Source organism: Phyllostomus discolor, chromosome 8 (genome assembly GCF_004126475.2).
Source record: "Phyllostomus discolor isolate MPI-MPIP mPhyDis1 chromosome 8, mPhyDis1.pri.v3, whole genome shotgun sequence".
NCBI lineage: Eukaryota > Metazoa > Chordata > Mammalia > Chiroptera > Phyllostomidae > Phyllostomus > Phyllostomus discolor.
This window is the reverse complement of record NC_040910.2, coordinates 63,429,592-63,438,923: the sequence shown is the minus strand read 5'-3', so window position 1 is coordinate 63,438,923 and position 9,332 is coordinate 63,429,592. Positions and strand designations below refer to the sequence as shown.

At 38.6% G+C, this 9,332-nt stretch overlaps 1 protein-coding gene across 4 annotated transcripts in view; it reads left to right on the top strand.

Moving 5' to 3' along the window:
* The first annotated feature begins 5,013 nt into the window (after positions 1-5,013).
* Positions 5,014-9,332, top strand: part of SPECC1 (sperm antigen with calponin homology and coiled-coil domains 1) — a 258,495-nt gene continuing 254,176 nt past the window's right edge. For 2 of the 4 annotated variants that reach the window (XM_036032942.1, XM_036032943.1), the window contains exon 1: positions 5,014-5,182. The gene's annotated coding sequence lies outside the window, so the exon portion shown is untranslated. The remainder of the gene's footprint in view (positions 5,183-9,332) is intronic. The other 2 variants (XM_028534280.2, XM_036032944.1) reach the window with 2 other exon arrangements.

Genomic DNA, 9,332 nt, shown 5'->3' with positions numbered 1-9,332 from the left:
GAGAGAAATGGAGGGAGAAGGGGAGAGAAAGAGAGAGAGAGATTGATTTTTATGAGAGAAACATTGATCGGTTACCTCCCCATATGTGCCCCAACCAGGGATCAAACCCACAACCTAGGTATGTGCCCTGATTGGGGACTGAAGGCACAACATTTTGGTGTATGAGACAATGCTCCAACCAAATGAGCCACCTGGCCAGGGCACTTTGCTTTCTTCTAACATTTTTGTATTTTTTAAAAAATAAGGAATTCACTTTCTTTTTTTTAAATTATTTATTTATTTTTAGAGAGGGAAGGGAGGGATAGAGGGAGAGAGAGAGAGAAACATCAATGTGCGGTTGCTGGGGGTTATGGACTGCAACCCAGGCATGTACCCTGGCTGGGAATCGAACCTGCAACACTTTGGTTTGCAGCTGGCGCTGAGTCCACTGAGCTACGCCAGCCAGGGCTACATTTTTGTATTCTTAGCTCTTACCTCTTTCAGGTGGTTTTTATATGTGATGTGAGGAAGGAGCCTAACTTCATTCTTTTACATGGGGATACCCAGTTGTCCCAGCACCATTTGTTGAAGACTGTTCTTTCCCCATTGAATTGTCTTGGCAATCAGCTGCCCATAAATTATGTGCTAATTTTTGTACTCTCAATTCTATTCTTTGATTTATACAAGGTGGGACTAAAGTAGGTTTCTAGATCAAATATTTCCGTTATTTGTATGGAAATAATACAGTAATTAATAAATAATAAGGTAAGAATAAACTCTGTTTTGTGTACTCACAACTCTAAACCGGCTTTTTTCACACTCTGTTCATCTATGTTTTTGCCTTTGCCACACAGTTCTTGATTTCTGTAGCTTTGTAAATTTTGAAATTGGGATGTGTGAGTCATACTTGAATATGCCTTTTCAAGACTGTTTTGATTATACTGGGCTTGTACATTTCTATAGAGTTATGTTATAGAATTAGTTTATAAATTTCTGCAAAAATTGCAGCTGGAATTTTGTTAAGGTTGAATCTGTAGATAATTTGAGGAGCATTGCCCCTTTGTGTCTTACAATGCAGCAACATGGGTATCTGTCCATTTATTTAAGCCTGCCTTAGTTTATTCAGTATTTTGTAGTTTTTAGTATATAAGTCTTACACATATTTTGTTAAATATATGGCTAAGTATTTTATTCTTTTTGATGCTTTTGTAAGTGGAATTGTTTTCTTAATATATTTTAATTGTTCATTGCGAGAGTACAGAAATAAATTGATTTTTGTATCCTGCAACCTTGCTGAACAAGTTTATTAGCTGATTTATTGTTGTAGATTATTTAGAATTTTATTTATACAAGATCATGTCTTCTGCCAATAAAGTATTACTTTCTTACCAATCAAATGTCTTTTCTTTATTTTTCTTGCCTAATTTTCCTGGCTAAAGTCTCCAGTATAAAGCTGACTAGAAGTGGTAAGAGCAGAGGCATCTTTATTTTGTTTCTGTTCTTAGGCAAAAGCTTTCAGATTTAACCATTAAGTATAATTTTAGGTGCTAGGGTATTTTGTAGTTGCTCTTTATCAAGTTGAGGAATTCTCCTTTATTCCTAATTTGTTGAGTGTTTTTTCTCATGAAAGTGCAAATTTGTAAGATGCTTTTCCTGCATCTCTCGAGATGATCACCTGTGGTTTTGTCCTTTATTCTATTATATATGGTATTTTACATTGATTTTCATATGTTTTTCTAACCTTGAATTCCAGGATAAATCCCACTTGGTCATGGTGTATAATCCTTTATTTGTGTAGGTAGATTTAGGTTGGTAGTTATTTTGTTGAGGACTTTTACATCTATATCATAAAGAATACTGATATAGTGTCACTTTTAATGGCTACATAATCTTTAATTATGTGAATGTACCATAATCTAACCAGCTAGACTTTTATTTCCTTTGTTGTCATTATTATAATCAAAGATAAGCTTGTAACTTGCACATATAGCTTTGTATTCATTCATGATTATTTTCACAGGATGCATTCTTACAAATGGAATAACTGAATCAAAGGTTTTGCTCAGATATTTGTCTCATCTTATCATTCGTATTTACATTTTGTTTATAGTATTTTTTTATTTGCAGAGGTTTTTGACTTTCAAGTAGTCAGATCTGTTTTTTCTTTATGTATTGTGCCTTTGCATGTGGGGTCAAGAGGCCTTTTTCACCTTGTTTAGAAATATAATCTCTATTTTCTTCTAGTTCTTATAGTGCATCTTTTTCTCCTCCCTTAAATCTTTATTTCGTCAGAATTCATTTGAATACAAGGTCTGAGGTAGGAGTCTTGTTTTTGGAAATGATTAGCCAATTTTCACAGTGATATTTTTAAAAATCTACTTTTATCTTCAAATTAGTAATTTCATCTTTATCATAACCTGAATTTTTATTTTAGGGTTTTGTTATAATCCACCGAGGATATTTCTACTCCTGAACCATACCACTGTAATTATTTTACTTTTCTGGTCTATTTTTATTTCTGGCAATAGAAATCCCTTTTCTTTTTTTTTTTTTTCCAAGAATTTTCTTCTAGCTCTGGCTTGTGTGGCTCAGTCAGTTGGAGTGTTGTACTGCAAACCGAAAAGTCACAGGTTCGATTCCCAGTCAGGGCACATGGCTGGTTTGCAAGTCCTATCCCTGGTATGAGAGGCAGATGACTGATATTTCTTTACCTCTCTCTCTCCCTCCATTCCTCTCTCTCTAAACTCAATAAGCATTTCCTCAGGGGAGGATTAAAAAAAAGAATTTTCTTATGTAGAGAAAAGTTATTCTACCACATTTCTAGTCCTATTAGAATTTTTATTGGAATTATAACACACTTATAAAATTATTTTGTGGAGAATGAATATCTAATTGAAAGCACATCGTATATTTTTTTCATTCAGCCCTCTTTTTTGTTCTTCAGTAAAATGTTACAGATTTTTTTAGGGTGACTGCCAGATTTATTCACACATATTTTTATATACTTTTCGTTTTGTATAAAGGATGTGTTTAGCATGAAATAACTTATTTTATTGTATTATTTTATCACACAATTTAATATCTACTTGTTTTAGAAAATTTAGAAGCTACAATGTAAATTTAAAAAATAAAGGACCTGATCTGACTGATATGGCTCACTTGGTTTGGTGTCGTTCCACAAAGGGAGAGGTCATTGTTTTGATTGGGTTGCAGGTTCTGTCTTAGAGGCAACCAATCAATGTTTCTCTCTTGCATCCATGTTTCACTCCCTCCCTTCCCCTCCTTTCCACCCTCTCTAAAAATAAATAAATAAAATATTTAAAAATAAGATAAATTACCTCACATTTCCAGACATAAGCACTGTTAACATTTTGTGTATATCCTTCTAGTAACAGATTTACAGTCCAATTGGAGAAGTAAGGTAAGATCACATGAAAGGCTTAATAACACAATGCAGTAGTGGGTGACCAGCTTGTTACTTTTATGTCTTGCATTTTTGCCTTCATGAACTGCTCTTCTCACTACCAGTGGGGTGCCAGTCACCCAGGTACCTCTCCCTGGCCCACTGGGTTGGACAGTGTATCACTGCCAGGTTCTTTTCTGAGGAGTGTAACCCTTCTTCTGGCATCTTGAGTTCTAAAGACCTCTCCTCCTGGAATGCTCCTGAGAAAGGCTTTCCCATCCCAAGAACACCTATGTTTGAATGAAGCAAACTTAGGGAAGCTGAGCTGAGAGATCATGCAAAACAGACCCCCCCTGATATTGGACCCTCTAGGCTTCACGGCTTACAGCCAGCTTGAATTCATCCAGAGGCTTTCCGGAGAGTCATGCCAATAGATTTGCTGTTTTGCTTAAACAAGGTTGGGCTGGAGTTCTGTCCCTTGCAGCTCCCCACCACTGCCACCTCGTGTCTACCCCATGGTGCCACACTTGGGAGGAACGCCCAGATAAGTCAGATCCTTGTATGTCCTACCTCCCAACAAGATGGATATTCCTCAGTGAGAGCAAGCCCCATGCATTATGCCTCTTGCTTTCTTCAAGGCAAAGAAGGAGAGCCACCTGAGGTGGCAGCATTTGCCAGGGGCAGGAGCCACAGTCGTAATAACACCCCTGCAGGTGAAGGCCAGTGCTGAGCTGCATGAGAACAGCTCCTCACTGTCTTCTGTGATTGGAATGGCTGTGGGCATATGGAGGGTGCTCATGCTGAATTGAACCACAAGGGCTCAGTGTCACTGAGGTTCTGCCGACACACCATCTGCTGTGTAGGAGCCACTTGGCTGCTTTACACACCTACTATCCAGTAAAATAGAAACCTATGACAGTTACTGAGTTGAGCCTAGCCCTGATGATTCAGTTTTGGGTGAGTGTGGATATAACACATGTAGCTTGTTTACCTGCACAAAATTTCTTCCATTTTTTTCTGTGCAGCATGTTTGCTCTCTATTACAGATCTCATCATCACTGGGGCTTTTAAGGGCCCCTGTAGTGGCACCAGACAGGACCCTAGGTTTTGTAAGAGTGCTCATATAATTTTGGAGCTCTTTGAATTCAAAATTAGGCATGAAACTATTTATTTAGAATGAAAAAGAAGTTGCAACAAATTACCAGAACCTTGGAGATCAAGATGCCTTACCCTTGAGGTCCCTTGAGTCAGCTTATGAGAATCGCCTGCTTCGAAATGTTTCCTGATTGTTATCTGAGTTCCCCATGCCACCCAGAATGTTCTACAGTTTTCAGGCCATGGCAGTGGGGGCTCTGAGGCTTCAGGGCAGACTCACCTCTGAAGTTCTCATGGCTTTTTATTCCCCTTGTTTTCTGTTTGATATCTCAGGGAGCACTCAGCAAGAAACTAAGACAGCATACATCTTAAATGCTTATGTTTCTGAGAGATACACATTACGTATTTAGGAGTAAGTAGGATAGAAATGATTTGGTACTGTGTGTGTGTGTGTGTGTGTGTGTGTGTGTGTGAGAGAGAGAGAAGGGGGGGGGGGTGGAGGGAGGGGGGGAGAGCCAGAGAGGCCACCAGAGGCCCTGGGGAGCAGAGCCCGCCTGCTTCCTGAGTGAAGTGTTGCTCCAGTGCTCACTGCTTGGTCTCCTGAGTGTGGTTTCCTTCCCGGCCAGCACCAAACCCCAGAATAGAGCACTGGGCTTGCAGATTGAGGTCATCAGCTCTGAAAGCACGAGAAGAAAAGGTTGTGCAGTAAGTACATAACTGGTTATCATTGAAAAGGGGGATAGAAAATCTTAGAGCAGTTCTGTCGGTAGAAGACATTCTTGTGCTTTAGGTATAATGTCAAACGTACATTATGATATGACCAAGGCATTATTAACATGTTAATTTGTGGTTCATGGGCAAGATAAACTAACATTACATGCATATTTTGGGGGGCTGAAAGTGAATTTGAAACTCATCCTCTGTCATCTTGACAAAATAGTCTTTTCTCACTGCCTGTTATTTTTTTCATCTTGCAAAGCCAGGATAATTAATGCTAACCTCCAGTTAAATGTATAAACTTCTTTGGCAAAAAAATCCCATTTATGGGTACTAATTACTAACAGTGTGGAGGTCCGTTTTTTACAACTAAGGTGAGTAGGGCTGCTTTTGTGCATTCTGAATTCACCAAGAGAGAATTCTAAAACCCTACGGAGAGGACTGCCCACTGGACTGGTTCTTAGCCCCGGAGGAAGTTCTAGAAAACCTTCTCTCCTTGAAGATCAGCACTTTGATGTGTGCCCTGGCATCTTGCAGGGGGGCCTGATAATGTCCCATTGCTCGATATCTGGGGCAAACATTGTGCTTATGAGGCTTAGATGGCAGAATTTCAAAGCTATGACAAAGATAGAGGCTTTTCTAGGAAGTAACTTATTAGGTGGTTTCTGTGTAAGCAGTATTTTGTCCCACCCTTGTTCCCCCAGCAAGGGGATCAACTACTTTGAAATGTCTTGTTACCACTCTATTTTCTAGAAATTAAACTTCTTTTATTTCCTTTTTCCATTGAGTTAATTTCTTATTAGAATGAAATATTTAGCTCAGTCATATAGGAAGACCATATTTTAAGTTCACTCAAGAAATGGGATTCCCCCTCCTCATTAGAAGTTAAAGAAAACACATACATCTGCTGCTTGTTCTGCAGTCCTCACTAATATGGCTCCGCTTGTTCCTTTACAGCTCAGCTCCATAGATCCGTTGTTTTACATGGTTCTGGTTTATTGTAGCCGTTTCACTTCCTTTAATCTTTCCTTTGCCAAGTGAGTTTATGTGCAACTGTTGTCTGTTCTTACTAGGAGAAATATGCAAAAGTAGAGGAAGTCAAAATTAACTACTAAATTTGCAACTGAAAAAAAAAAAAACAACCCATGTGAAATATTTTTCCCCTCACTTCGATTTTGTTTTTAAAACACAGTTAATTTTTTTAATGATAAAAAGAGCATTTTGAGTGCTTGCTGTGGCAGGCACAGCAGTCAAGTTCCTCACGAGCACTCTCTCATTTGTTCTCACAGTAGTCCCACGAGGTGGTTCTAGTTATGGTCTTTACTGTGTAGGTGAGGAAACAGAGGCATCAAAAGGTGATGGGCTTTGCCAAGCTCACTCTGATCTGTGAGTGGAATGAGTGCTGCAGCTGGGATTGGAATTCGGGTCTTTTCAAATCAAGTTTAGAAATTACAGAAAATAGAGACTCAACCCCATGCCCTAAAGCAGCTTAAAGTTTCTATATTTCATTCTACTTGTACAACTAGATATTATAACATAATGTTCTTTATGTTATTGGCTTCACAATTATTTTTAAGAGTGTATAATTGGGTAGGGATTACAGGAACAAATTTGGAGGACACATGGACAAAAACTAGGGGTGAGGGGTAATGGGGGGAAGGGGGGAGGGTTGGGTGGAGGGGCTGGAACGGGAGTAGGGGGGAGAAAACTGTACTTGAACAATGATTGAAAAAAAAAAAGAGTGTATAATTGTTCTAGTGAGTGATTGTTCCATAAATTACTTAACTATTCCCTGTTCTTGAAAATTGAGTTGCTTTTCTTTTTCTGTTTGCTTGTTCTTTGCTATTATAAATAATACTTCAATAACTGTCTTACTCATATAGTATTTTTCCTGTTTTTAGATTTTGTCTGTAGAATAGATTCTCAGACATGGGATTGTTAAGTAAAGGGGCATGAATATTTTAATGGTGCTTGGTGTATGTTGCTAAGCTGCTTTCTGTCAGCACTCTGTGTGAGAGTGCCAGCTTAACTGTATCTATTCCACCTGTGACAGTACATTAACAAAGAATAGGCAAAACAGAAGCCCTTTTTTATAATTTTGCATTTCTTTTAATATAGTTAGATTGCACATTTTTTCACATGTTTGTTTACAAGTTGTACTTTATCTTTTCCTCATTTATTTGTTAATATCTTAATGCCTTTTTATTTTTTGCTAATTTATGCGTTTTTAATATATTTTATTGATTATGCTATTATAGTAGTCCCATTTCCCCCCTTCACTCCCCTCCACCCTGCACACCCTCTCCCATCCACATCTTTGGTTAAGAGCATGGGCTTTGGAGGCAGATTGCTGTCCCAACTTATGTGTTCCTTAGTCTTACTGTTTGTAAAATGGGGACAGTAATGGTATCTGCTCTGTGGGACTTTGGGGTGAGTAAGTAAAAGCTAAATTTTAAAAAACCAGGAAAAAGTATTTGATATATATAGAATACTTGATATATATTAAATATATATATATGTGCATTATACAAACTTCTTATATAAAGTCAAAGTGTCATTCTTTTTCTTTATGGTCTCCAACAACCTTTTGTGTAATCTTGGGAGACAGAAAGAAAACACATTTAACTCTACATGCATGGAAAGACAGGTGAGAGACAGCGACACACATACCACAGAGAATTACTTTTTATTGTAAAAGAATTCCAAAACATCAATTAGAAAAAGAAAAATACACAAAGGAAAAATGGGCAAAAGCAATTTATAAAGAGGCAATTTATATTTTTATAAACATGTAATTCACAAAAGAAATGCACTTGGCCTGTAAACATGTAATATTCAACCTCAGTATTAATGAAATATCATTTCCCTGCAACAGATTGGCAAAAACTGAAATCACAGATAACATCCAGTGTCAAAGAGAACACATGGAGATGAGCATTGTCAATCACAACTAGTGGGAGCAGGAATTAGTAAAGTATGTCTGTGTGGCAATTTTACAAAATCTACCAAAATACAAAACATGCAAACCTTTAATGTGTGTTAGAAAAATACTATACATGTTTTCAAGCATATAATCATATTTATATAATAAATGCCATTATTCATGTTGATAAACCTAAACTATATATTTTTATTTGTATGTATATAAAAATTCATTTTTAAAAGTACTATATATATAATAAACTAGGTTACCTCTGGATAAGGAAATAGAAATAGGTGAAGGTCTCTTTCACCTTTTGCTACATATACTTTTGTATTTGAATTTTTATGAGTTTGTACCTATTACTTGTGTAAATAAATAGATAGACTTTTTTCCAGGCTCAGAGGTAAGAAAATTCTAGAGAGCAGGACCCCAGTGTAGAGGCCCAGCATTGGAAAAGTACATGACAGATTTTAGGGAGAGTAACCATTTGAGGGGACAGTGCTTTAACATTCCTTACAGGTTTTAACTTATGTTTTAGAAAAGAAGCAAGGAACTTGTTGAGAAAACTCAGCCTGAGAAGCACAGAGGAAAAGTCGTTTCACCAGTGAGCACTGACCTCTGAACTGCTGTTTCATGTTGTGTGTGCGCCACCTCCACACGTGCAGTTTGTGGACCCCACCCAGACTCACTGTGCTCTCCACCTTCCTTTTTTGTCTGTGTTCCTTGTCTGTCATAAAAAAAGCCATTGTCCAGCATTCATCCAGTTAATGGCCCAGCAGGTAGCTAGCACCCTTTTCCAGCCAGACAGTCCCCTGGGCCCAGCCACAAGGAGGTTGAGCAGGAGAGACACTGTGGCAGCCTATGGGAGCAGTGGAGACACTCAAGAGACTCATCCTTGACTATGAGCATTGCCCCACAGCTGCCAAATAGGGAACTCTGCTGGAGGAGAGCAGACAAGGGCTCCTAGGGAGGAATGATCACAGTGTCAGGGGGAGGGGGGCACAGGGAGAGCTGCCCAGATGTTCTGCAGAGAACAGAACGTTGGTGGGACAGCACCACCCTTGGTAAGGCCTCTGCCCCCTGGGCCACACCCTACCGCCTGGAGCTTTGCTGAGTACATCACTCCAGCATGTCGCCTTTCGCCCCCTTCTCTCCACCACTACTATCGTTTCTTCATTTCTTCCACTGGGACCACTGCTTCCTGGATTTTAGACA